Source organism: Marmota marmota, unplaced genomic scaffold (assembly GCF_001458135.2).
Source record: "Marmota marmota marmota unplaced genomic scaffold, marMar, whole genome shotgun sequence".
Lineage (NCBI taxonomy): Eukaryota > Metazoa > Chordata > Mammalia > Rodentia > Sciuridae > Marmota > Marmota marmota.
The window spans coordinates 209236-234476 of NW_026000052.1; the positions used below are offsets into that span (position 1 = coordinate 209236).

Genomic DNA, 25241 nt, shown 5'->3' on the forward strand with positions numbered 1-25241 from the left:
CCCCCCCATGCTGAAGATCTCCTCAACCTCAAGGCATGTTTGACAGGGTGAACCATGACATCCTGTCAATGAGGACTCTAAGACAGAGTGAAAGAGAAGGCCCACGGCTACCACCAGGAGGTGGGCCATGTCCTCGGAGAGGAAGTCTGTTAATGCCATCTGTCAGTCAGCAGGGGCAGGCTGTGCTCTGTAACAGCAATCCCTGTCTCTCCAGGCCTTGAAACTGCCCAAGCCATTTCAGTTTTCTGCATTACTACTAACTGCCATTAAGGCCACTTGTGGACTCGGGCTGATAGGCAGCAGCCCACATTTCAAGGTGACCACACATGAAGGAAAGAAGGAACTTGGGTGTGTCCCCTCTGGCAGCCCAGAGTGATGATGCCCTCAGCTACCCTCACAAGAATGGCTGTGGAAGCCACTGACCTGCAGGGAGGGTGCAATGTATGATCCAGTGGCCGCAGACGGAGAAGAATCAGGGGAACGTGGTCCCCTTTCCCAGAGACCAGAGACGGCAGAGTGCAGCAGACAGCAGCTCAGTGACTCAGAGGAGACCATGGCAAGGAGAGAGGGATGTGGGCTGTCCTCTTGACTGGCCATGTGGCCTGAGGTTGTGACCGGGCAGTTCCTCTTTCTGGGCTTCCTAATAGGATCCTGGGATCTTGTCTATTCAGATGCTTCAGTGAGCTCCCGTTCTGGGATCTGTTGTGGAGAACAGGACTCAGCCTCTGCCCCCTGAGTCTGCATGGGGCAGGAGTATGCTCCAGGCCTGTGTGTGATCCCTGGGCTCAACTGGGCCTGGCAGGCCAAGGGAGAGTGAGGCGAGCGTGCCAGGGCAGAAGAGGAGGCAACAGATTGTTTAGAATCAGGAATTCTCAGAGGCAACATGGTCTGGAATCGTGTTTTTGGCGACTGAGTGTGCCCCTCAGTTGGGCTGATGGAGGAAACACCACAGCTGGGCTGCTCAGACTCGGCTTCTCAGTTCTGTGGGCCAAGGTCCGGTTGCCTGGCCATAGTCTCTCCTCTTGGCATGTCTTCCAGAAGCCTTCCTGGAGATGCAGGCAGAGAGTGCTGTCTCCTCCTAAGGCCACTAATCATGACTCAGGGCCACTATGGCTGGGGAAGGGCACTGCCAGGAGGGCACAGGAGCTTGGCCAGCCTCAGAGGAGACCATGGTCAGTGCACTCTGTAGGAGAAGTGCTCATGGGCATTTGTGCCACAGCTGTGGTGGTTAAATGGCAGAACCCACAATGGGCCCAATGAGTGGGACAGGGCATGAGAAGACAAGGGGACACACCACCTGATCTGTTCTTTGTGCTCAGGGGAGGACTCGCATGCGGGCTGACCATGAACTGAGAGTCCTAGTCCCAGGCACAGGTCCTCAGGGGACTGAGCACCTGACATGAGCCAGAGCAAGTCTGGACCAATTCTGTACCTGGGCAGGGGTGAGCTTCACACCCACCCCCAAAACAATTTTAATTGTTCTGACTTCTTTGAATAAATGTTACCTCCACAACACACCAGAGCTGGTGACTCCTGCCCAGGCAGGCTTTTAGAAGAGCTTTTATGGTTTTATCAAAGCAAAAGCTTACAAGGCTCTTGGTGGCCTCTCTGAACTTACAAAGTTCATGCTGCCATCCAAGATTTAGATGGTGGTGCAGCCACCTTCTGTGGCATGGGCATGAAGCAGGGGCACCGTCCGCGAGTGTGCTGGCATCCAAGATACCCTGATGGGTCACGGCAGGTTGTGGGCTACAGTCACACAGGCAAACATCCTGTGAGAGAAAGCGGCGGCATTTCTGTTATGGAAACCCCACAAGCACTGTAAAGGCGATGGCTGTTACTTAAATAGCTTCAGCGGTGCCTGATGGTGATGCCAGCACATTCTTGGGGCTGATGATGCCCATCTGTTGAATAAGGAGGTTTCTTCCCCAAAACCAGAACCTGAGCGGTGACCCTTCTGGTTTCTACAATGGGACAGGCAAATTCCCATCCAGGGCACCCCACACACGTCTGACCGGGTGCCTGGTGAACAGCTGACCCACTTTTCTTTGGCTTTGTGGAATGATGGTAGCCTTTATCTCTCTGCATTACACTTTCCCTATGTATCAATCTGAACAAATGATTTGATACTTTCTGCTTCTAAATACAAAGGCAGCCAATAATTGGAGCAGGTGTGTGTGTGTGTGTGTGTGTGTGTGTATCCCTCTCATCTTGGTGTCAATAGCTATGGTTTTACCAGGAGCCCAGATGGACTGTAGTTAATGCCTTTGAGAAAGATTTTGTTGTTATTTAAATTCAATAAAGTTTTCCTACTCTGCTTTTATTCTGTTATTTGCTTCACTGGATCCAGTCTAGAATGTCTGTTTCTTTCCAGCAAAGCACAGCTATTTGAGAAAGAAATATGCTTTAGATAGTAGATTTTCCTAGTAAATACCGGACCAGGTACATTGTATTTTTTTCACAACCCAAGGGCTCTGTGGTGGTAGTGCACAGCACAATGAAATTATATTTTGCAGACTTCAAAGTGAAGCTTGCAGAATAGAAACCTGGAACCTGCCCTGTGAAATCAGAGTCAAGACAAGTGGTCACACATGACCTCTGGCCAGTGAAGGAGCAGGGGACATGGCCCAGGCCACCTGGAGCATGCTTTGCAGTGTGGTCTTAGCTCCTGCTGCCCTACCCTGCTCCCTGCCCTGGCCTCCTGGGGCAAACCCGAGTGAAATCCATCTGCATGGGATGTGGCATTCCTGTGTGGGTTGAGGGGAACATGTCTTCACCGTCCTGAGGTCTGCCCTTGACAAGGAAGGCTCCTGACCCACTCTCCCCAGGGAGAAAGCCCAGGACAGAGATGGAGCAGGCATCTGATCACAGCACCCTCGGCACTGGCCACTGTGCACCCTACCCACCATGGGCCTGCCCCTCGGCAAGCCCAGCTCAGTTTGGGTTCCTTCCTCTGGCCATGCCCCCAGCCTCGTGGTGCTGTGCTGAGCAGCCTTCCCACCAGGTGATGTGCAAGTAAGTGTGCACCATCAGTGAGCCCGGGAACCTCCTCTGCAGAATCACCCTGGCTCTTCTTCTTTGTCCTCAGGAGTTAGCATAGCACTTGGAGAATCAAAGTGTGTCCTGAACAAGCAGTAAGGAAGCTCAAACATTCTAGATCGTACACTCCAAAGTGTGATTCTGAGTGTTTGTGGCCTGGTATCATGGATCTGAGCTACGAAAGGGACCGACACCCTCCACCTGTGGGGAGAATAGGGGGATGCAGAGCTGAGGGCAGGATTCCCAGGGTTCACAACTCTCCACTCTGTGATTTATTGCTAAGACTGGAAATTATAAGAAAATCTATAGACAGTGGGAAAAACAATGTAAAAACTGCCAACCATTCTGAAGTTAACTGCAAGGAATATGTTATTAAGGTAGCATGCAACAGAATATTGTGAATAATTCTTAAATGTCGATAGAGATAACAAGTGCTGCCTTGTGAATAAACAAGAGCAATCGGAGTGCGTGGAGTGGCTACTGTAATGGAGAACTCTGTCTTGCAACTGACTTTCACATTCACTGTTTAAAGGGTCATTTGGAAAGTAATTGTTCTTCTTCTTATGTGCTCACTAGCTCACATTTAGAAATTTTTCTCTTAAAATATTTCTCTCCTACTTATGCCATTAGAATTGGTCTCTGTATGTGGAGCTATGTACGTGCACATGTATATTTAAATTATGTAAGTTCTTTAGTTCCTAAAAAAAAAGAAAGAAAGAAATGCAAGTTTAACATTTGTGCAAACAATTATTTCCTTTTCTGAACACTAAGAACAGAAATTGCAAGGTGAGTCACTTCCACCCAGAGATGAATACATGACATCTTCCCAGCAGCAGGGCTTCATTCCTTGCCCTGGACATTCTGCAGCTGTGGGAGAGATGCCGACACGCTCTCTGCGTCTGCTGCACAGAGATCCAGAGGGGTCTCCAGTGGAGGCTTTGAGGAGGTTCATGACTCAGGAAAGGGTGGTGTGGGCACCAGGTGGCCTCCAGGGTGCCTTCCCTCACTCTCTCGCCAGCACCAACCTTGTTGCCGTCATGCTGAATCCTGATCTGGCTGAAGATGAAACCCTTGGGTGAGCAGACCTGGGTCACTGGCTGCAGTGTGGACCCAAGGCTAAAGGCCCCGTGCTGGGGTGCTCAGCTCCCCAGGATATCATACCAGGGCGTGGAATGGCTTGCTAAGCCCCGGGGGAAAAGAGACAGAGGACGGTGTTCCAGGGATATTCCAGCTCCTTCCCATCCCCCATGGAAGTGAGATGAGCGCTGGGGTCACTTTGGCTCTGGGGTTCAGATTGGAGAGACACTGAGGACTCCTGAACCCTTCAGTCCACAGCTTCCCAGACAGCCTTGATGCTCTGGGAACAGCACGTGCAAGAAGATCTCATAGCAGTTGGGAGCTTCCCAGTGGGATGGGGCTGACACTGCTTTGGGATCAGGAACCCCAACCACTGGATTGTATGCATATCCATCTCTTTCCTCACTTCCTAGTTCTTTAAAAACAAGGAACACTGGAATAAACAAAGGAAGAGCCTTCTTTTGATCCCATGTGGAGGTGGACAGAATATATGGAGGCAGACTGAGGCCTGACCCCAGCCTGGGCCTCCTACCCATGCCGGGCCATGGCTGAGCCCCATACAGGGAATGAGGCCATGGGCCAGAACCCCGGACAGGTGAGGAGGAGCCCACTTCTGCTGCCACCCACCTTCCCAGCCTAGGATGTTCTGCCACTCCTTAATAAATACACCTCAAAGCTCCATGGGCAGCAGTTGGCTGGCCACGATCACACACTCCGTATCAATCCTTACTTATTTAATCCGAGTTTTAATAAAAACATTTGGGTAAATCCCATGTACTGTGAGAAATTATTAAGTTTTTTTTTTTTTTTAATTTGAGAAGCCTGACAAGGCTAAACACAAAGATACTGAAACAGTTAGTGTCCTGACAGTCATACATTAGGGCAGATGTTGGCCTATGGGACGTGACAGTCTCGTGAGGGCTCTGACCTGTCAGGATACATACAGTGATGGGTTCACATGCTAATGATTTGGGGGAGCTTTGTGATATAAGTGAACTCTCTCTATGCCCCCTGGCCACTTGGATGTTAGTGCTTTGCACCATGATGTTCTGCCTTATCAGGGACCCAGACACAATAAAGCCACATGACCGCAGACCAAAAACAAAGTAAACCTTTGGTCCTTTTAACTTGTTTCTCTCAGGTGTTTTGTCATGGTAACTGAAAACTGTAAATCAACAGAATATCCCCTCATCTAAAGAACTAGAAATCTTATTTTTAAATTTTACATTGTTTTCTAGTCACAGAACCATTTTCTTTGGAAGATGTCACACTTAATAACACATGCAACACAAATGTGTCATATAGACTAGTAATATGGTAGTTTGGGCTAAGAAGTGTTTATACACACACACACACACACACACACACACACTCTTATTTACTTTTTGTAATGTCGTTATTTTTTCCATCATATCATTGAAGAAAATGCATCTTGGAATTGTGGTAAGTGCTCATCTAGGTCAATGTCCAGGCAGCAGATGGCCTGGCATGTTCAGGGAGGGTGAGCACAGCTGTGACTCCTTCTCTCCTTGTGGTCTAACCCCAGGAAACCCGGGAAGAAAACCAGACCTCAGTGCCAGGAAGGAAATGGAGTACTGCTCCTTACTTCTGGACAACCCCCACCGCAGACCAGCGTAAGCCTTTGAGGATCTCTACTCGACAGAGGGCTGCCGGGACATGTAGGCTGTGCTGAGAGCTGTAAGGGAAGAATTTTGAAATCAAATAGAATCTGTAACTAAAGGTCTGCACTTAGTGATCTACTCGCATATGCTCTGAGACCTGCTTCCTCCCCTAATGTGGGCAGTGTCCCTGCTGTGCCAGGAGCCCGTGGGCTTAGAGGCCAGGTGTGCGGCTGTCGTGTGGAGTCAGCTTTCAGAACGTGCAGGATGTCAGGGCAGGACACGCAGGGCCTCCAGAGCCTAGACCCCAGGCGCTGCAGACTGCATCCCGGCCTTCCAGCTGCGGTGTACCATGAATATGCTTCAGGCCAAGTGACATTTTTTAGTCAAAGGGGAAACTGAAAGCTCTCCAAGTGGACTCAGGCACATGGCAGGGTGTGTGATGGCGCAGATGTATCTGGGTGTGTTTCTGGGAGGAAGGCGCATCAGGCATGCCCCCCCCCCGCCCCCGCCGCGGCGCTTGTCAGGGTGACCATGTGACCCCTGTGAAGCGGTGCCCGTGTGTCCTGGTGAGCACATCACGGTGCCTGACATGTGGATGGACTTGGGAGTTCAGGGCCATGATGGGCAGGGAGGTTTCTCCTGTGCTGTGCTGAGAACCACAGAGCAGTTCAGTGCTGCTGGCCTGGGCACCTGTAGGGCCTGTACAGGTCTCCTCTCCAGACCTTCTCTGCCACTGAACCACACCTTCTCAGAAAATCCCCTCCAACATCACTGCCTTCCATAGCCCCCTCATTTTCCATTATGCTCCAAAAGCATTAATGGATTCAGGAGAACATGAGATGCCAAGGTCAGCACCCGAGAGCCCCTTCCCTGGGAGCCCCATAGTGACATCTTCCACTCTTTCTCAGAGCTGTGCTGCTGGGCTGAGAGTGTGCTCCAGTTCTCCTACCAGTCCCGGCCTTGACCCTTGCTTCAGCAGGAGCTGATGGTGTTTTGCTCTCCCTGTCTCTGTCCCTTCCTGATGATGGTCATGCCCCCAGCAGCACTGCACAGCATGTGAGGCCCTACTGGAGTTTACAGGGACGTCACCATGCTCATGGATGCTGGGTGGCACTCGCTCTGAAGCCTCCACCTTCCTCTGTCCTTCTCCATGCCTTGAAAGCATTTAACTTCACTGTTCCCTAACTACTGCCCCTGGCACAGGGGGCAAGGGAAGATCCTCCCTGAGATGGGACCCTGGAAGAGAAATCAATGTCAGAGGGAAGGCCTGGAGTCAGGCAGAGCTGGCCTCACTAGACATTGCTAACACTGCTGAGGGAACGCTGGGTCCATGCTGCATAGATGGGTGGCAGGATGCAGGATGTCAGGCTTCAGACACAAGTATGAGTCCTTCCCAGAAGGTAGCTGAGGCTCTGATTATCAGTGGGTTTCCTGAGAGAGATTATGGGAGAGAGCATCAGGTCACACACTGCTCATGATGCCACAGCTCTGGTTACCGATGGACCCTTCAGAAAGGGTGAACCATACATTGGCTTCCTGTCATGCTTTCCTCTCTGCAGGGTGATTTCTTTTGTCTAAAATATGTCCTGTGGGGTTAACCCAGGAGAAAGTGAAGGTTAGCTGTGTTGAGCTGCAGCCTCCAGAACCCAGACCTTGGGAGGGGGTGAAGTTCTCGCTTCCTCCTGGGCAGCTGTCCCTGCACAGCCCCCTGAGCCCTCTCGTGACACTTCCACAAGGGTCTGTGTGTTGGGGTGCTCCATGCTGCCCTGGACAGGACACGCAGCTCCAACACGTTGCTGTTGGAGCTCACTGGCATGGGGGCCAGCAGGATACAGGACCTCCGTCCCCCTTGACTCCCAGCAGATTCCAGCATCAGGACTGCACACTCCCACCCTTCAGGCTGAAGCTCAGTCCAGGCAGCACACGGACTGTGGTGCCATTGTGGCGCCCTCCTGCCTGCTGCCGTGGTGGTCTAACATCCACATGTGTTCTGGTGCTCCACGGAGCTTCCCGGGGTGATGAGGTGAGACCTCAGGCACACTCCACGTTGGGGCATGGGTTTCAGTGTAACTAGGCACTCTCTCTTTTTCTCCACACATGCATGCACAATACATACTCAAAAGACTTTTTATATGCTTGTGTTTTATTATAGCAAATTGGTAGATGTTAGAATTCAAAAGATGATCATAAAACAGTGGAAGTTGGTCCCAAGAAAACTTTAAGAGAGACACAATAAAAAGCATTTAGAGGGGCTGAGGTTGTGGCTCAGCACTAGAGCACTCACCTAGTATGTGCAAGTTGCTGGGTTCAATCCTCAGCACCACATAAAAATAAAAATATAAGTTTTGTGTCCAATCACAACTAAAAAAAATTTTTAAAAAGCATTTAGAAAGAAAAAAATAGAAAAAATATGAATCACTTATATCCTTCATCCACACCAAGTAATTTCTACCTGTGCCTTACGACGAGGTGGTCCTGCCTCGGATGACACGCTGTTCAGAAGGTGATTGAAACCTGCCCAGCAGTGAGCTGGCCATGCCCTAGCAGCACAGCTGGCTCTGTCCCTCAGCAACCCCTCAACCCCATGGCCAGGCTCCATGCTGACCACAGCTGCATCCCCACAGCCAGGCTCAGGGCTGACCACACCCACACTGCTCTTGGCTATTTGGGGTGTGTGTCTGGGCAGTTTTGTTCATTTTCATTTCTCTTTGTAAATAAGCTCCTAACCTCAGTGTTTTTCAGGGGGTTAATAGTTACAGTCCTACATCTTCGTTCTTTGAGGCTTGCCCATGAGAGGATTGATCGAACTCATTCTCAGTTAACAGCTGTAGAGACCGAGCTGCTGCTGATCCAGGATGGTACACCATGCTGAAAGCAGATGGACTCTGTTGTGACAGCCCCCACGAGGGTGGAAGGGCAGTGCTGGGGACCCAAGCACACCACCAGCAGGCGCTGACTCCTGGTGAGCACATCCCAGGGCTTCCTAACCTGGAAAGGGAAGCCCAGCTTATTCCCCATTCAAATCGGAAATTGTGGTTGATACTTCAGGCGCTCATTCTTTTCTACATGCCTTAGATAAATGGGCTACTCAGACCAAAAGGAACATTTGTTTCTCATGTGATCAATATGCTCCATGTAAACATTCTCAGTTTGGGGATGAGATCCAAGTTTTATTTTAAACTTGGTGTATTTTGTCTTCTTCTTCTTTTGAACAGAGTGATGCAGCATGCCAACCCTTTGTGCACTGAAACACCACCAAATGCTCTCCAGAACTGAGCCACAGGGTCAGGGTGTCTGGCGCTGGGTTGGGAGGGACATGCACAGGTGGGCACTAGGCAGGAATGATGCTCTGGGGCCTTCTGTTGTGCTAAGCTTGGGCATTAGCACACTGATTCTCATACGCTGCAGATGAGAAAGCAAAGCTCGGTTCAGAAAAGGAAGGCAGCTGGCTGGCCTGTCCCTGGACCCTGGACCAGAGCTCAATGGCATGGGTGTCCGAGACCCTGCTGGATCAGCACCTCTGTTCCCAAAGAGCAAACCTCAAGGTCACCACTGTTGCTCTTGTGTGGAGTTAGGTGATTTGGCCCACAAACCGCAGTTGTCACAAAGGACTCAAATGAGGCTCTTGGAAAGCCTCCAAGAGTGTCAGCACCATCAGCCGCAGCCGTGTCATGGAGTGAGTCAGGGAATGGCCTCTCTACGTGAGAACAGAGCAGCACCTCCCTGAGTCACACGTGAGCAGGTCACTGCTCCCACCTACATTCCAGGAAACAAGGAACTCAGGATCCAGTTCCTGAACCAGCACTGGCCACAGTCCCACAGTCTTAAATGGGCCAAGGATGCCCCAGCCTACCTCATGTCATGGATGCAGATACTACATCAGAGTCTGTAAAAGTCAGGTATTTTAGGCAGTATTTTAGCAAAATATCATTATTTATATTCAAATTGTTGGGAAGAAAATAAAAATATTGAGGTGTAATGCTGATTTTACCTCCCTTCCCGTTCTGTGCTTTTTCTGGTGTTTACATGTCTATTCATAGGTAACACCAGAACTACCAACTGGTGGAACAGACAGGACTCATGTTTAAAGCATACGTCAGAGCTGCACACCTAGTATGTGGACACTGTTTGGAAACTGAGCACAGGTTCACGGAAAGAACACCCACAGGGTGGAGGTCCAATGCCCCGGCACCTCACCAGGGACAGTCCAGGGCTCACCCTAGTGGTCCTGTTATCTCAGGCAGCCACAACAATGGCTTAGCACAGAGAACTCCTCAGAAGAATAAGACCTGGCCTTCACAAAGGCCTGAGAATTGTGCCCACATGCCTCGCTCTAGCCCATTCACTTGTGTTTGTTGTATTGTGGCACATAAAGGAGCCGCAGAAGCCAGAGAGGAAGCCAATAGTGTGGTAGTGGGGCCCGTGGGCACTGGAGGCCACCTCTCCCTCTGCTGTTCCCCTGATCCCCAAGAGCCTGAGGTCAGTTGCTGTTGGAGCTCAATGGCATGGGGGCCGGAGACCATGTGGTATCCACTGGCTCAAGGGCAGCTGTGGAGTGACAGTGAGGCACAGGCCTACCTGCTCACCAGGCCTCACCTGAGAAGGATTGGGAATGCAGGTAAGCTGGGCTGCACAGAGCCTGTGTCCTACCATGGATGGGGCTGGCTGGGCTGCAACCAAGCACCTAGAAATCCACACGGGTCATGAGACCATTAGTACTGATGGATTTAGGGATACTGTGTGCTATGACTCATTCTCTGCTCGCCATGCCATTTGGAAATGTCCTAATGGGAGCAGGACAGCTGAGGAGACATGTAATTCCAGTGTAATTCGAGTGTGATCTTCTAAGTGATCAACTGGCATTTTTTGGAAGGTTGCAGGGGTGTTTTCTATGTAGAAAGGTTGCCACAGCCACTGTGAGAATCACACTGCTCAAGGGCCCACTGGGCATGAAGGGCGCTGCCACGGTAGAGGCAGAGGACCCGGTGTCTGTGCTACTTGTGAGATGGGTAGTCCATTTTTTAAGTTATATGTCATTACCAAAAGCAAAACAAGGCAAAAATAGAAGCAAAACACAGAAAACCAAATGGCAGCCCAGAAGCCCAGGCCCCCCTGGAGAACGCATGCATGCTTAGATACGGAATCCTGTGGATTCACCAGGGATTCACCAGGATGCAGAAGCCCTGGATGGCTTCCCCTCCCTGGAGCCACAACCATGGCTCTCGTTAATCACCTCTTCATCCTATGATGTGTGACCTTTAATCCAAAGGAAAGCCCATTAGTCACTGCACATTCATCTCCCACTGTCTTCTCTCTCCTCTGCCTTGGCTTACAAGAAGGTGGTCAAATTGGTTTGCCAGAAGGAAGAGAAATGGAGACTGCAGAGAACGGCAGGAAATGCCAGGAACCATGGAGACGAGCTGGTGTGGGGCTGAGGCCGGCAGAGGCAAGGCTCCAGAAGCAGACGCTGCCAACAGGTGGAGTTCCGGCACGCTAGAGCCCAGATGGATCACAAACAGTTCCAGAGAGGGGTGGAGCTGGGGTAGAGCCTCCAGGCCAGGCTCCTCCATCTCAAGCAGGGGCTGTATCTCCTGAAAAACCCCACTCTGCTTCTGTATGGCAGGTTCAGGCAGGCCTAAGGCTCCACGCGTGAGACCATCCTTGGAGTGGAGCTGCAGCTGAAGGCCCCAGGACCTCCTGTGGGTGGCAATATTCAGACTGTCCCACTGAAGCCACAGGGAGACGTGAGCTTCTCCTGACCCAGGAGATGCTGGCTTTGAAGAATTTGGGCAGAGCTGCCCTGATATTGCTGTATGTGCTTAGGCACTGAACGGTTATGACAAAGTAGGTTTAAAGATCAAGACATTTTATGAGGGCCATTTTATTCATTTGCATCTGCCTTTAATTTCAGGGCAAAACTTAGCTAAAAACAAAGGGTTATTAATGGAGAAAGGTACCATACACCTGTCCTTTCCTCTGTCAAATAGTGACCTGGGACCTGCCTGTGCCGGGGAAAAGTTGCATTGTACTTCACGAGGTTCAGTCAGCAGCCACACTGATTTGTGAACTTTAAACACTTTTTGGATTAAAATGTCAACTCCATTGCATGATATTTGTTCATGATTTGGAAAGAGACCAAGATATATAAATTTTACTACTTGCAAAGCATAAACCATATGTTGGGGAAATATATGAAGCTATTTTATGCAGTATAGAAAGGATTAGAAAGGGCATTGACTTTTGTTGTGAAGACTCAATTTGCAAGGTGTAACTTAAGTAGCACAATAACTCCTGTGGAATTGGGGAAGTTCTGTTTCTTCCTCCCTCCCTCACTCACTCTTTCCTCCAATACTTCAAAAATATGCACCACAGAAGCTCAGAGCTGAGCAGACAGGTCCCTGCCACTATGTGGAAGATGTGCTGCTGAGATCGGGATTCCACAGGGAGAAAGCTTCTGCACATCATTCTCCTTGGGCCTCTTCATCTCTCCTTGGCTGCACCCTGACTTCAGAACCAGGCCTTTATGTCTGGCCTGCTTGCTCCTGCTCACGGCTTCTATCCCAATGTGCTGAGGGCCACGGTTCTCTCCAGTCATGCTTCAAAATGGCCCTGAAATAATCACAAAGTGACACTGAAATTACTGTAAGCATTGTGAGGTGGTATCATGACATTCTGTAACTGGGCCCTCCATTCTCAAGGCTATCTCCAAGCACAGAAGAAAGAGGAGAAACATGTTGTGACAGCCAGGAGCCCAAAATGTGCACAGGGAACAGCAAACACAGCCACGCAGAAAGCCATGGGGTGTTCCCGGCTGTGCCCCATGACATTGGCCCAAATCTTTCAGATGTAACTTCTAGAAGGTGGTTAGGAGGAGCACAAGCAGGCAAACGAGGGCGAACAGCCCCCGGGTGACCTTGCCCTGGCCTGGGAAGCTCCTGTGTCAGCAAGAATCAAACGAAGATGGATGGCTGACTCCTTTGGCCCTATATCATTAAACAACAGCACGTTCATAGAGAAAGATACGCAGAGTGGCCACATGTAGGAGTGGGGCTTGAGGTGTGTGACTTGTGGAGGGCTGGAGAAAAGCATCCATGACAGCTGGCATCTCTGAAATCCTGCCATGTGGGAAAGGAACAAGGTCAGTCACAGCCCAGCACTGCCCTTGCAGGCTGAGGAGGGGGTGGGGACAGGACCCACTTCAGAGTGGTCGCAGAGGGCACCCATCTTTACCTTCCAGTCAAGATTATTCCAAGGTGTAGTCCTGGCCTTGTCCTTCTCCCAAAGACAGTCACTGCCTGTGCTCATGTCCACCCCCGTGAATTCATCTGCTCTGCTTTGAAACAATACAAACTTTTCCCATTAGCTAAACAGTAGTAGCCAGTACCAAGGGGTCTAGGGGATCAGAGTCTCACCCAAGTCAAGAACCTTGCCACAACAGTCAGCACCCAGTGCCTACGGAGACCCGATCAGGCTGCTCCTTGCCAGAGGCAGGGGGTCAGGAAGGCCAAGCACACAAAGGAGCCTTTGGGCTGGAGCTCTCCCTTTCTTCATCAGAAAGTTGTTGGTCTCCCTTTAAGAAGGCATGCATCTTAGGGAAGTTAATTGAACTATCAGCAAAAATGTTTAGAACTTTTCATAAACAAAATTGCTTTCAGCTTTGCACATAAACTCCCACAAAGCTCATCTCTGGGGCTTGCTGACCGCTCAACACTCCAGATGCACCTGGGGTCACTACTCAGACCATGGCTCTGTTCCCAGGGGGTGCTGCACTGATGGTATCATCCCATCTTGGACAACATGGGAGTGGGCTCATCACTGTCACACAGCTTTAGAAACAAGATCTCAAAGTAGCCTGAGCTCAGTAATGTGGGCTGCACAGACAGAGGTGCCTAGAACAGGAAGCCAGGATCCTTCACCACCCTCTCCTCAGCTGCATAACACAGGTACCTAGGAACACAAAGCCTAGGGCCCTGCACCACTCATCCTCAGCTGCGTCTCTTTGGGCTGCTCTGAGTTCTTTAAGCCTCCTCATCATATCCTAGGTGGTTGCTGACATCCTCATCTCAGTCAGGGGCATCTGAGTCTCATGTGATTCAATGTTTTCATCAGGTCCTACAGGAAGAGGCTTCTAGAGCAGAGATCTGGACCCAGGCAGGTTTGCCTTTGCTCTCTGTGACCATCTGTGCCATGAGGAGTGCACACCTGGAAAGCCGACCTCGCTCCTGTTCTGACACCTGGCCAAAGCACAGGCACAGGGTTGCACGTGCTCACAACACCAGAGATCCTTCCTGGGACAGTCACCTGCCAGGCCTCCTCAGGCCCCCAATAAATGACGGGCCACTGAAGAAATGAAGCCATGGCCCTGGGTCTTGAAAGCCACATTTGCTAGCTGCAGTTTGTTATTCAATTTGCTTATCAAGGTACCAGGAGTGATTCCAAGTCTACCCTTCCCTGTTTTACACCCTTCAAAACCCTGAGTTAAGCAAAACAATGAGAAATGTATAGGATCTGGATAAAAACCTAGAGCCACGGATTATGGGAAATGGCTGACGTAGAAGAAGGAACAGAAGCACATGCACTGGGAACACAGTCCTCCCAGGTGTCTCACTGGAAGTAGAAGGAGCCCCTGGCTCAGCTTCCCAGGTGTCGCCACCCCATGCAGCTCAGGGGCAACTGCACACAGGAGCGATTCCAACTTCCCACAACCCAAAGCTCAGAAAGCCTCATTTTCTCTCTGAACTCAACCAATGCACTGTAGACTGTTGTTCTGATTTAGGCCACCTAGCCTGACTTCCTCACAAAGAGGAATGGAACATCTTGGGTAACAATGGAGTCACCCAACTGTGCTCCCTCCTGCTCAAATTCCTTTACACTAATTGTGCACCTGTGTGATGCACACCTAAGAAGGGAACTCCTTTGCACATGAACAAATCAGTAAAATTCTGGATGCTTTGCAGTGATACCTAATTGTCCTTTTAAAGGATCTTAAATATAGGACTGAAAGTTGGGACTGGGGTGGTGGCTCAGCGGTAGAGTGCTCACCTAGCTTGTGCAAGGCCCTGAGTTCCATCCTCAGCACCACATAAATAAAATAAAAGTTTTGTGTCCAACTATGACTAAAAAATAAAAATAAATTTTAAAAAAATTAAAAAAAGAAAGTAAAGCAACAAGCATTGTATTGAACTACAGTTTAAAGAGAGGCCCTTCAGCAGCAGTTGACATTGGGGTATGACAAACTCACTGAGCTCCATCTGCCGGGGCTTGTGTACTGACCATCCTGAGGAGGACGGGCATGGCCACAGGGAGCAGGTGGCCTGCTCTGCCTCAGTCTCTCCTCTGGGATTTTGTGGTCATTACCTTCCAACTCTTCCCAGCTGCCCACTCTCTGCTGTGTCTTCCACATGGGGTCAGGGCTCCCTAAACCAGAAGTAGAACTGAACCATTTACAGAAGTTCGTCAGCTGCAGGAGAGCAACACTCTGCATGGTCACCACGGGGCTGGTACAGCCAGGGAGCACTCCTGGTACCCAACACTTCACAGAGAGTCCCTCAGAAGATCACCCCAGACAGGCAGGCCCCTCTGTGATAGGTCTGGGAGAACATGTGCCTCTTCCCTGAGATCATTAATCAGAAGCCCAGTGTCTGGAGAAGGCCTGGGGTGCCCAGGCTGAAGGATTCTAGGCAAAAATATCCAAGTGACATCCTGGGCCCGGCACACTCTTGGGAGACAAGAAGACCTTTCAAGAACTTACCCAGCCAGTTTCCTCACCTTTAACATGGGTGTAAGGATTTCTAATGAATAAGAACTAGGTAAATCAGCCATTAGATGTGAGGAAGTCAAGCAAGGGCACAATGCCTAGAAAGAGCAGTTCCTGTCCTCTGTGGTCTCACCCCTGCAAACCCAGGACATGGGGACAGAGCAACATCATTCTTCTATGGGCAGACATTGTCCAGCTCCTCCATTCGGGAGATTTAGGGAACTCCCACACTCCAGGCACCCTGTGGATGGCTCCAGTTCCCTCAGTGCTCTGGGTCACAGCTGGTACTCAGCATCATACCTAATGCTGGGATCTCTCCTCATCTTAGAATGATCCAGAACTCAGCTTACTGTGAAACGAGCACTAAAAGAGGCCATGATCTTTGTGAAAATGGTTTTGTGATTTAAAAATCCAGTCTTCAGTTTCTCCTGAGCATCTGCCAGAACAGCTTTCGAGATGCTGCTAGAAGCCCTCATTCCCTCTAGACTTCATTCTTAACACCCTAAGGGCGTTCCCACCATTAGAAATCACTTTCTTTCAGTTAAGGAATTGTCCCTATTAAAATGCAAAAATCTAAGTAGCCAAAACACTTGTCACTGATCAACACCTCTCCACAAACTAGTTGGTCAGCCCAGGTCTCTGTGGCAGCTGATCTCAGCTCTTTGTAAGTCAGGAAGGCTGCCTCCTGGAGGGCAGAAGCTAGACACCTCCCTAGCCTCTCTCACTCAGATAAAATAGGTGGGAAAGGTGTTTGGTCTGCAGGGTGCTGTAAATGGTCATCTAGAACATGAAAGAAAGTGATGAACACAGATGAAGGACCTAGTGCTGTAAATAGTGAAAGAAAGATCTAGAATGTGCTTCAATCATAGGTAGGATCAAGAAGGCTGATGTGAAGTTCTTTATGTTTATATATCAATGCAGGCAACCTTCATCTTAGAGGGGTGGGTGGGTGCCAGGGTCTGGTGCTCCCCTGGCTTTTCGGTCAGCTGGGCCAGTGGAGAACATCCTGGAGCCAGCTGAGAGGAGAAAGAGGAGCCCAGGAGAGAGTGCTGGGTGACGCCTGGGCCAGGGCTGTCAGGGAGAGCGGGATGCAGGGCGAGACTGCTTTTCCAGGACAGGGCTGTTGGTGACCTTAGTCAAGAACTGGCCTTCGAGGCAGAGGTCTTAATCTCAGGACACCTTCACACCAGGGGCATGGGAAGGAGAAGCCAAGCCACAGCTACCTAGCATTGAGCTACAACGCCTTGGGAGCATGTCTCTCCATGGTCTTGGCTGCTGTCCCCTTCACCTAGCAGGGGCAACGCACTCATGTCCACTGATGCAGGTGTTAGCTCACTTCTTCACACAGTTCAAGACCCCTGAAGGGAATGGTAGCACAAACAAACATCCCATTCTGCTTCTACCCTTCATGTTAGTATTTCCCTTAAGTTGATAAATTTTTATGTATCCATCTTTCACCTCCTGGGACTAATCTTTAAAAAAAAAAAAAAAAAAAGAGGAAGAGGGGGAGAAGGAGAGAAAGAAGACAGATAAAAAGCTAAGTTTCAGGGTCTGGGATTGTGGCTCAGCGGTACAGCGCTCGCTTGGCACATGTAAGGCCCTGGGTTCGATCCTCAGCACCACATAAAAATAGATAAATAAAGGTACTGTATCCAATCACAACCAAAAAATAGATATTTTTAAAAAACCAAGTTTCAGTTTGTGCAGGACAGACAGTGTGGGTGTGCAGGGTGCAGGCAGAGCAGGTGCTGGCCTCTGAAGGCAAGCTTTCTGGAGGGGGGCAGTCCTCAGTGGTGCAGCCCCATCTGTGAGCCAGGATCGGAGTCAGGCTGAGAAGTCCAGGCCCCAAGGACTGCAGGGTGAGAGGCCCGCAGGGAGGCAGGCACCTCCTGTTGACTTATGGAGTCTGAAGACCAAAGACAGGTCTTGTGCTAAGCCTCCAGGCCTCTGCCTGCACAGTGGTCTCCACCCAGAGCTGAGGATGGAAACACAGGAGGGCTGTGAGCACCAAGCAGGCTCCCCAAGGTCCCCAGCAGACCTCCAATCATGAACAAGAACCTCTCTGACTGAAAGCTGCCCTCAAGAAGCACATGTGAGCAAACTCTGGCCCCAGGCACCATCTGCTGAGATGGCAAAGTAGCTGGCACAGGCTGCCTCCTAGCAGAGCCACCAAACGCACACATGGCACAAGGCACACTCCACCACAGGGCAGACGAGGCTGTGCTGGCCGCTCGAATTTCTGCTGCCCACAGAGGGTTCTGTCTCAGCCCAAGTAAACACAAAAGTTGGGGGGTGGTTTTGTTTTTTCTTGAAATCTTTTAGTGCCTCCCACTTTCTTTAAAGGACCATTTCCACTGTATTCATATGTGAAGTCTGAGACAAGAAGCAGGTTTACTGTTGGGTCAGCACAGAAAAAGGAAATAAAACCAGTTTTCTGTTGTTTAACCAGAGGGATCCCATCATACCATCACGGTAGTAGAGGTGCTACCCCACAGAATGGGGCATGCTGCACCGACAAAGGAGTGAGAGACTCAAAGATACCCACCGCATGGCGGGGAGTCAGGGCACTTCTGCAGGTTATGGGTTTGATCAGAAGCAGAATCCTAACTTTTCTCAACAGCAAGGCTTCCCAGAGTGGTATCCCAGCAGGGCAGGAGCTCGAGCACAGATGGACTGGTCAGATGACTGCAAAAGGTGGGCAGTGGACTCCTCTGGCCAGAAACACCTCCATACATCAGGCTCCAAGACCTGCTCTCAATACCATGAATACAGACTCTAACGGGTTTCTGTCAACTTGGCAGTGGTGAGAACAAGCGGCACTTCATGGAGCAGTGGAGAGGGGCAGTCACAGGATGCCAAGCGCTATTCCAAGGTAGTGAGGATGATAACTGATTTCGGAAAAAAATAGATGCTTATGAATCAAGTCCACAGAAAAAGTTGTTAAATTCCTGAGAAACGAGCAGCCCGTCCTTTGGATAAAATAGGTGGAAAAGGTGCATAAGACACATTGTGTGTATGTGTTTTTCCTGCAAGTTCCCAGAGAACATGAGCAAAGACTGTCAGGATGTTCTCCAAACCAAGCCAAAAGTGACTCTGCCAGAATCATTAGCATTTTTATACTAAAATATGATATTAAGAAAAAACATTATAGGGTACTTGCCTGGCATGTGTGAGGCCCTGGGTTCAATTCACCACCACATACAAATATATAAAATAAAGGTCCATCAACAACTAAAAAAAGAAAAGCAAAGCTGTCTCCCTGCTTTCTTCCTAAGGAAAGTGGCCAAGTGCAGAGAGAAAGATTAATGACTCTGAGGTAGAATACTTGTGAGACTTTCTTAAATTTAAAAATTTCCCTCTTACAGATTTTGGAGTCAAGTTATAAAAAATATCAGTGTTAGGCCTAAAGGATACCTGTGGGATGGATGAGGCATCCCGGCTGAGGGGAGACGCACTGGCCTTCACCATCCGTCTCTCTGTGGAGGGGTGTGCTCAGTGTGGGGAAAAACAGTTGGATCACACACTTCATGAAATGGCTCAACCTGAGCATCTGTTCAAGCAATAATACTGCAATATTTACAGGACACAGCAGAAAACAAACTGATAGACAAGCCGTGCTCAGAGGAAAGGGTTCAGTTGGAGTTGAATGCTTTCTGGGGCTGGAGAGTCAGGCAAGGTCGATACTTAACACAGAGGTAAAAGAGAAGGTGGCCTCAGTTTTCTCACGTATAAAAGGGGACAATGGTGTTACTGTAAAAGTTTGTCCTGCAGGATAGATGACTCAGCTCAGATCTCTCCATCTCCTGCTGTGTGTACCTCATCCTCAGAGCCCAGAATGAAGTTGTGAAAACTCTGGTAATTTGCAGGTGGGGCTCACCCTCAGGTGGAGAGGCAACCGTGCCCCCAGGAGACATGGCTCCTCCACCCAGGCAGCCACCATCCCAGAGGAGAGGAGCAAGAGGCTGGGCAGGGAGGCCTGGCACCACCCTGCAGATCTCCGAAAACCTCAAAAGTGGAAGCCATCCCAGTTCCATGGGAGGTTGGACTAGCAAAGGTCACAGCAGACCAGTGAGCTCCCCACCACCATGGTCCATGCGGGAAAGGATGCTTGGCGGTGAGTTCCCCATCACCATACTCCATATGGGGGAAGACCCTTTGTGAGGTACTGTGTTCAACCAAAGAGCAGCCCTCCTGCTTCACTACAGAACTGCCATGCCACTGTTCACATGCCTGTTGCTGGAGGGACCACTTCTGTGAGGACCCACAGCCCATAGAACTGTGGCCTGCTTTACCCAGACTGCACCTTGCTCTCTAACCACCTGGCAGTTGCTGCTGCTTGATGGTTGTGATCCATCCACCTGGCTGTCATGGCTGGAGCCTTAATTAGAATTCCATGCTGCAGTGTGGGGCACCTTCCTAGGCCCCATCTACACTGCCATTAAGTGATGCTAACGATAAACATGTCTAAATAGAGTTGCTTCTCTCAGGTTCACTGAGCAGGAACATGTTTCCTTTTTGTTGGGACAGAAAATGGTGCTAAATTGTTTTATTTATAAGGGGTTGTAGCCAGCTCTAAATAGAGTCCTTGGACTAGTTCTACCTTTGTGACAGAACAGAATTTAGGGATCTCTAGTCTAAATCGGGCAGCATGTCCTGCACAATGGCTCCATAATTTTCACAAATTTCAGATAATCCTTTTAAGAAAAGAAAAAGAGCAATACCAAATGCTATCGCAGATTACAGTGATCTTTTGTCTAACTTGTCAAAAGTTGGAGACCCGCAACATGAGAATCCACGTGCGCACGCTCATTAAGAGATTCATATAAGCCTGGCAGCCAGGGTCGAAGATGGAGCCATGCATGAAGTGTCAGATTTTGTGCTGAAACATGGGACAGGCAATTTTAGAAACAACAGCTTATAAAGTAATGAACACCCGTGAAGGAATAAGCTCTTACAAGCAGCCCTGCAATTGGACAAGCTGCCATGGTGTGCAGGTATGTTGGTTGTTTTCCTTTGAAGGGGGTGCTAGTATCTGAGGACAGCAGAGGTGGTCCCTGGAGAGGTCAGTGGGCATCCTTCTCTTCACCTTGGAAATGATTCCTGATTACCTCTATGTGGCTGCTTGCCTGCGTCTAGGTGTTATTTAACATAAAATAATTACTTAGCCCTCTGCAGAAGGCTGATTTAGATACTAAAATAAAACACTGTTCTAAGTATGGCAGCTTAGTGTGCATTTGCAAACACTCCCTAAAATGTCGTTATGTTGTAGTAGGATTTAAAATATTGAATCATGCAGTGACCTTTCCTTAGAAGGAAAAGGTTTGACCCTGAAGCAAAATTATTGAGAGTTGCCTATATCAATTTAGAGCTTTTTGTACTCCAGCAAATGTAGAATTATTTTTCTCAGATTATGTGGTTCCCAAATTAATGACACCAGGGTAATTTAAAATTGCACCTTCTGCCTCCATATTATCTTGGTTAAGCCTGGATTTCTGCTTCTGTGTCTTCCTTTCACACAGAGCCATTCAAGGCTCAGTACCCCCAATACAATTCTATGGCAAGGCTTTGAGCTCAGTGAAGCTAGGTATAGGGGACTAGAACAAATGGACAAGCAAATTAGTATTTAAAATTCAGTAAGCACATCTAACTGCAGGCTCCCTGTTGACTTACAAGTTGATCAGCAAGTCCCAGAAATTAGAGGCTGACTGAGCTCATGCAGAAGGGCTGTGCTTCTTTGCTTTTCCAAGCCTGTGCACAGAGCTGAGATTCAGGTGTGGCTGGAGTGAAAACAAATTCAAACTTCCAAAAGGAGAAAGAGAATTAAAAACAGAGACAACAAAAGCTCCTCAAACAATGGCCTTGGTGGTGACAGCGACTCTCCCTTAGCAGCCTGGTTCATCTTCCTGCAGTGGACTTTTAATAACTCTGCCAGGTGAGAAGCTGTGCTTCAGATTTATTCATGTGGTCGCTCCCCCTCAATGTATCTACACATCCTGATGTGCTTGTCTGGTAAACTTTACAGCCTTGGTGCATGCAGCCCCAAGAGCTTTGTTAGTACCTTCATCAATAACCTGCTGCTCCTGCTCCCGTGAATCCCTCATGCCTTCCTGTGCCCTGCCACAGCTAACAAGTGCTTTGCCATGATCACTGATTCATACGCATGGGCACCTGTTCCCTTCATTCAACTTGCCCCGCTAAAGTAACATGACAAAGAGACAAATGTGATTTTGACTGGATCTTGTCAAGTAACAAGGAAACCACTCTGGAAAATTCCCCTTAGGGGCCAATTTATACAATCAATTTTTACAACTGGGATTATCCTCTTCTTTCTTCGTTCCTTAGCCATAATACTTGGAAATAAATACAAATCATATTGAGTATTATGTTAACACATTATTACTTTAAAATGGTCTAATATTCATGCAAATATCTACAATGAGTGAGTTGTGAGAAACTGCCAATATTATATATTTCCAAAAGTTTAAAAATACATATTTATCCCCAATACTGATTTTTATAGCCTAAGTTTGATTATGCAATATTAACCTTTTATATTAGGATAATAGATATTTTAATTCTGCAATTATTTTAATGCTTAGGTTTCAAATGTAATTACGTCATTGGTGTCATTGTGTGCACCAACATATGTACAAGTAGCCTGCCTGTCCCAGTACTTAGACCTCAGGACCGAAGGACTCTGTGCTCCTAGGTACAGGCATTGAGTGAGCCCACTAGAAACCCTTCAGTCCAAATCTTAACACTGAAAGCATGCTATTTTAAAAGGAAATGCCGTAGTCTAATATATTAGCATTTCTTCATAAAATCATTACATGGAACATGCACAAAGTGGGAGGTCAGTATCGAACTTAATAACTTAGTGACTGCAGCAGTTTTAGGTTGAGACTGTATCTCAAAATTCACGAAATACCTCTTGTTATCTTGATGAACACTATACTTCTTTATATAAGTGAAAAGTTTCCATTATTTGGTTATATTTTGAATTTGGGACTAGCAAAATTGGTTCTTTAGTGAGAGATCTCTAGTTTCCCTTGAAGAAAAAAATTGTAGATCATCTATTAAGACAACATGTAATTAGCATCCCATGTTACTCATTAATATAAATTTCTGAAATAGCTGGACTTATTTTTTTAAAGATTCAGAGTTTTATGTACACTAGTTGTAGAGCTTTGAACATGAGTGGGAAGTATGGTCCTGTGCTCCCTGCCCATGTAAGTAAACATACAATGTAAAGATTACATTAGTTAAATGTTTCTTCTGTTCTATTGCTATTTACCACCTACCACAAACTCTGGTTATTTTGGAACCCAATAAGTATATATTCAATAAATTCCTGGGAGAAGTAATACTAGAGTGCAGATCCTTAATCAGCATGTGCCCTGTGAGTGAGTGGTTAAACACATTCATGAACAATATAATAGATGGAAGTTACTGTCTACATGTCATATGCTTTCTGAAAATTAGTAAAAATGTCCTAATGGGGGTTAGTTTTACAAAATGTGTCAATCTTTCAGTTAAAGTATATGTCTAAGATTAATCCATATACATTCAGTGAATTTTTCAAATTTAATCTAGCAAAAGGAATTGAGAAAGATAGTGTTTGTGTGGCCTCTAAGAAGATCTTGATTCTAGAAGACATAAGGTAAAACCTCTAAAGGTCAATAATCGTGAGCTTAGTTCAGAGAATCATATTTTAGGATTTTACATAAGTTCCTCTTCTGCCAGCCCCCAGCCCCACAGTTCCTTCTTTTAATGCCTCTAGCAAAAACATTTCCTACTAACACAAAAATATGTTCCTCCTTTAGCAAGGAGCTAAGCCAAGGAACCATGTCACCCACTGCTGCCACTAGATGACTGAGCGTCAGATGGTGAGTGCAGTCTTCACCTGGCACCGGAGCTCCAGGTGGCCTCTGCACGCTGGTCCTCCGTGCTGCTCCAAAATCCTGAGGTCATGTGCTCCATCATCTCCTGGTTGTGTTCAGGTAGCCACTGTCCTTAGGTTTTCCAGTCCCTGCTCCAAGCCACACCTCTCTTCATGGCCCATCTTCCCAGGAACGCTGCTACCACATTTCAAACCAATGAAGAACTCAGGATCCAGGATGGTACTAACTTGCCCCTAGGTGCACACTCCCAGCTCCCAGAGGCACCTGTGGCCCCATGTCATATGCTGCCTCTGGGCAGTGGCTGCAGCACCTGCCCAAATGGAAGCACTCAGGGCTGGGAAGAGCCACTTCCTATGCCCCTGATTTCCCTGCATGCTCTGGCCCTTTCTGTTCACACCTTTACCCCACACTCTGCCCTCTGCCTTTTTTTCCATTTCTCTATTCTGTGCCCTTTATTTTGTATTCCCATTTTCTTGAGCTGCCAACTCCCAAAATGCAAACATAGCTACAACAAGGTGCCAGGCTGAGTGACGGGGTGCAACAAGGGAAGGGTAATACACACACACCACACAAGCACACAATCATAGCCTTACTCATTCCCACAAACTTAAGCATCACAGAAATACAGACTCACAAAGACAGTTCATGCACACAGGTACGCACACACACAATACCTAGGTATACAGTTGGACATCTCCAAACAGATGCACATTCATTCTCATATGTGCATACTCCAGGCACATGTCCTCATGCACACACAGCCATATTTGTTCACCCACACTCACAGTCCAGACATGCAAAGTCTCTCCTCAGTCTCCACAACTGTAAACATTCCCAACCTCTACAGGGACCTGGAAGGTGGGTAGCTATGAATCCAGAGGCAGGCTAAGCTCCAGTCTGGCCCAAGGGAGAGTGAAAGGCAGAGGGACAACAGAAACCTGTTATCTTCCTGTCACAGGAAGCCAGGTGTGAGGAGAACCTACATGCCAAAGAAGCCGTCCACACCCTCTGACCTGGAACCCTCAGGGAGGGGCCTCCTGGCTCCTAGAGTTGTCCCCAGGAGTAAGAATGTTGGGGTGTGGAAGGAAGTCTTTATGGTCCCAAACTGAACCTCTCCCCTTTGTTGAAGCCTGGGCCACCTGAGGCATCCCCTTTCCACATCAACACCCCCCACACTAGGCCTATCCACAGGATCTTGTCTTTCCTGTGCACTGATACCTGTACCGCCACAAAATGGGGTCTCACTCAGACACCTCAAGGTAATGTCCCCCTCTGGAGGACCCTCATGCTGCATCCGCCCCTGCACACAGCTTAAAGACACCAGAGGTGCCCTTACCTCCAGCCCCACCACCCCCAAACTAACAGGCCACACTTCCTGCATTGCAGATGAAGATGCCCATCCTAGGTGAGCCCACCTCTCTCATGTGGCAACTCCTGTCGCCAAAGAGTACCTCTCCAGAAGCCGCTATCCTCCAACCCAAGGCGCCTGCACCCTCCCCGCGGGGCTCCCAGCACCTACCTCCTTTGGCTTGGGTCCCCTAGTCGGCGGCTCTGAGCTCCAGAGGCGCAGTCCTGCCTCCCAGCTGCAACCGCATGGGCATGGGCTCCTGCACTCCAGCGGCTCCGGTGCTCTATGGGCAGTGTCGGTGGCTCCTGAGTCTGGACGCCATCACCTCTGTGGGTCCCATTCCGCGCTCTCGTGGCAGTGTCACCGGCTCCTGCACTCCAGCGGCTCGCGTGAGCCGGAGGCCTCCAGGCTCTGGTGTGGCGGCGGCGGCGGCAGCAGGGGCTCCTCCTCCGTGATGGGGGCGGCTGGGGCTCCTGCACTCCGGTGTCCGGTGTCCG

The 25241-nt window shown here is 48.9% G+C and overlaps 1 long non-coding RNA gene across 1 annotated transcript; it reads right to left on the reverse strand.

The window, feature by feature from the left end:
• Nucleotides 1-11622: 11622 nt before the first annotated feature.
• Nucleotides 11623-25235, reverse strand: LOC125619709. Its single transcript, XR_007351232.1, has 2 exons — nucleotides 24916-25235; nucleotides 11623-12347 (listed from the first exon to the last, which is right to left on the reverse strand). It is a non-coding gene; the product is annotated as an uncharacterized LOC125619709 (long non-coding RNA).
• Nucleotides 25236-25241: the final 6 nt, after the last annotated feature.